Source organism: Alligator sinensis, unplaced genomic scaffold, assembly GCF_000455745.1.
Source record: "Alligator sinensis unplaced genomic scaffold, ASM45574v1 scaffold344_1, whole genome shotgun sequence".
Classification (NCBI taxonomy): Eukaryota; Metazoa; Chordata; order Crocodylia; family Alligatoridae; genus Alligator; species Alligator sinensis.
The window spans coordinates 93,930-97,360 of NW_005842427.1; positions in this window are offsets into that span (position 1 = coordinate 93,930).

Genomic DNA, 3,431 nt, shown 5'->3' on the forward strand with positions numbered 1-3,431 from the left:
TCACTACCAGATGCCTTGGTGGGTAAAGTCACCTACATAAGGCAGTTTTCCCTTATAACAGTGCTATGTAGTTGGCACATTTATAAACTCAACTTTTATCCTCTGAAGATTCACTTTTTAAGCCTCTTCTACATCAGGGAATTGTCCCAATTTCAGCTGTTGGGCTGACCATGATTAATAGAGTAGGACTAGTGCAAATGACCAGGGCTGCCAAACAAACCCATTGCTGGTACTGAGGCAGTTAACCCTACAGCTGATGGTGATCTGCTCTGGAGTCTTTTTACTGGCACAAACATACAGGTGAAAGAGTAAAAAACAACTGAATCTGAGGAGTAGCCTGGAAGTCTCTGGGCACATCTACGTGAGACATTTACTGTGGAGCTGACTAATTAGCTCCACAGTAAATGTCTCCTTGTCTACAAGTGTGCTCCTATTAGGGCACAGGAAAATAATAAACTCCGCAGCAGGGTTGTACTATCCTGCTGCAGAATGTTTCTGTGCATAGCAATGCACATGTAGAGGATGATGCGGCTGGCTGGGGCACAAGGGTGCTTCAGTACAGGGGATGCCTGCTAGCTAATCTCATAATGAAGTACTCTCACGCCCCAGCCAGACCCTCCACAGCACACTAAGCCCATTTGGAGCAGCCCTGGGATGACAGGCTGGCTGACCCCCCTGGGTCCCCTGCCAGCTGGGGCCAGCTCAGTGTGCTCTGATCCAGGTGCATATGTAAACAGCGTGCCTGGAAGCTTCCTGGGAGCAATAAGCTCTGTAGTTTATTGCTGCACATTAATGACACATGTAGAAGCACCCAGTGAGAAGAAAGAAGAAGCTCCCTGCTCTCAGGGCCAGCACCTGCCTCCACACCAGTTTGGGGCAGCTGGGAGTAGCAACTACAGGGGTAAATCTGGTTATTTCTGTTGCCCTGTAGGGATGGGGCACATGTAGTCCAGTCATACACAAGACAGAATGAGGCATCCCAGCAAGGCTGAACGTTTTTAGAGGTTTCACCCTGCCGAACAGTGAAAGAGCCCTACAGAGTGCTCAAAAAAATGAGATTCCCAAACACTTATAACTTGGCCAAATTTGGACAATTAGTACAAGGATGTCAAAAGGCACATCTCTGACAAAGAGTTTCTCTCTGCCAAACTGTGAGTCCTTTTTCCAAAGCATGGGGATCTGACAGCATTGCTGGGAAAGGCTGATAACACATTCTTATGTTATTTAAAAAGAGGAAAACAAGCTATCTCCTAGCCCTGTTCTCAGAAACAGCTGAACCATTTTAGGTCAAATTCTCTGGGCAAATTCAGCCTGAGACAGAAGCCCAGTATGGAAACTTTCAGCCTGATTGTTTCAAGTCCAGCAAAGTTACAAATAAGCAAAACCAAGATCTTACAATAATGATAATACCTTGTTCTTATCTAGCACTGTCCATCACTAGATCTCAAAATACTTCACAAAGGAAATTGGTATTATTATCACCATGTAATATATGGGAAAACTGAACAGGAAAGTGGAAAGTATTATGGAAAGGGTATCTTGAATATTAAGCAGTACTACCTACCTGCAATATTTTTCCCCAACTAGTCTATAGCCAGGTACAGACATTACACATTTCTTGGTATAAGTGATTGGAAACTGTTCTATACCTGTAACAGAACAGAAGTTCAGCACACATAGGCTAGTTAAAAAATGGCAGAACCAAGTCTAAGATTCATCCCCCCCCCGCCCCCCATTCAAAAGGCAAATGTGTGTTCTGTTCACTACTGATCTAAACTACACAGCTTACAGAAAACTGCATAATTTAAAAGGATTCTGCCTTGGGCTTTTTGAATGTCTGTACCTAGCCAAAAATATTCAAGGTAATGATTTTCCTTTTTAGGCCCAGGTCCATACATGATGGGAGATCTACAAAGAAAATCCAGGTATATTAGAAAGTGATGTCTATTATACACAAGGCATCCCCACACCCCAGAATAGCACTGGGAGTTCCAATGAGCCCTACTTTATAGGTAATAAGAAACCCAGTGGGAGGACAGAAAGAATCTTTTTAAACAATCTCTATGTTTTATCCTTGGTCCACTTGATTATGCCCACTTACCCAAGTATGCACACAGAAGATGGCAGGCTCTTATACATATCAACAGGGAAACTACACTATGGGTTCTGCCCATCTCAGAAAGTCATCACTGAAAACCTTCCCCTGTCAGGTTGCGACAGTCATAACAGTGGTTGATCATTGATGCAGGGCTTCTCAGCTCTGAAGCCCTTCTGAAACATATATCCTTGCCAGGCAGGGTGAGGAAACATGAAAGCTGGGGTCAAGTGCCTGGCAGAGTCCAGCACCCCAGTCTTGTGCTCAGTTCACTGGGCTACTTTTCTCTGTTACTTCAGCACAGGACACCTCCCTCTCCCTTTGCCTCCCCTCATGGTCCCCACACACTTGCATGACCAGAAGAACAGAGAACCTTTAAGACCTCTTCATGAAAGTCTTATTTATGACCTCTTCTAAGGCAAGAAAGTGCAGAGAAATGTTCAGCTCCCCATTGGGAAGATTCTACTTTCCAGGCAATTTTTTCCCTAACTAAGCTTTTGCCACTGCAGAAAATGAGCAAACTCCAAAAATAACACAACACAGCTTGTTTGTTACTTTACTGGTGTCACACGCTGCAGGACAAAGAGGACAATGGTGCTTGGGCACAGCTGCAACAGCTAGCCAGCTGCTAGCACTGTCTTTCTATCAGTCACATTGCAGCTGTATAATAATGTATTCTGGAATAGAAGAGACTAGTGTAAGACAGCTCCTGCCCTTCTCGAGGTGCTGCCTCCTGCTGGAAGAGGTTGGTAGCAAATAAGTGTGAGTGCTCTCACTACTCATGCTAGGGTGGCACAGCACCTCCTGCAGGAAGGAGGCAGGACTGAAGCATGCATGAGGTCATTGGCAATTAGTGCTTCTGCCTATTACAGCGATCTTTGCTGGGAGAGGCAAGCAGCACAAAAAAAACCCACAAAAAAAACCCCCAAGCCTTTTACCTATTTTCTTTAGTACTTACTGACTCTGTGCGCGTAACCACAGACATGATTCAAAACGAAAGCCTGCTCTTACAGATTTTACCCGCCTGGAGAGAAGACAGCTTCAACCTCTGCTGAGTTGATATACTCTCTAAAGGAAAGAAAGAGCATGCAAGAGAAACAGCGAGAGAGTCATGAGCAGGAGCCGCGATCTGACTCTGTCAGCAGATGACTTCTATTTGCACTCGTTAGCACTGCCCTAGCGTGTGCTAATACCACCCCCTCGGGTAATTTACATTTATTTTGAAAAAAAAAAAGCCCATATTTCTATATTTAGGAGGTTAGGATAATCGGGGTGGAAGAGCCCATCTGTTTGACATTCGCTCCAGCTGCTGTGGATGTGGAAATTCGTGGGGGGG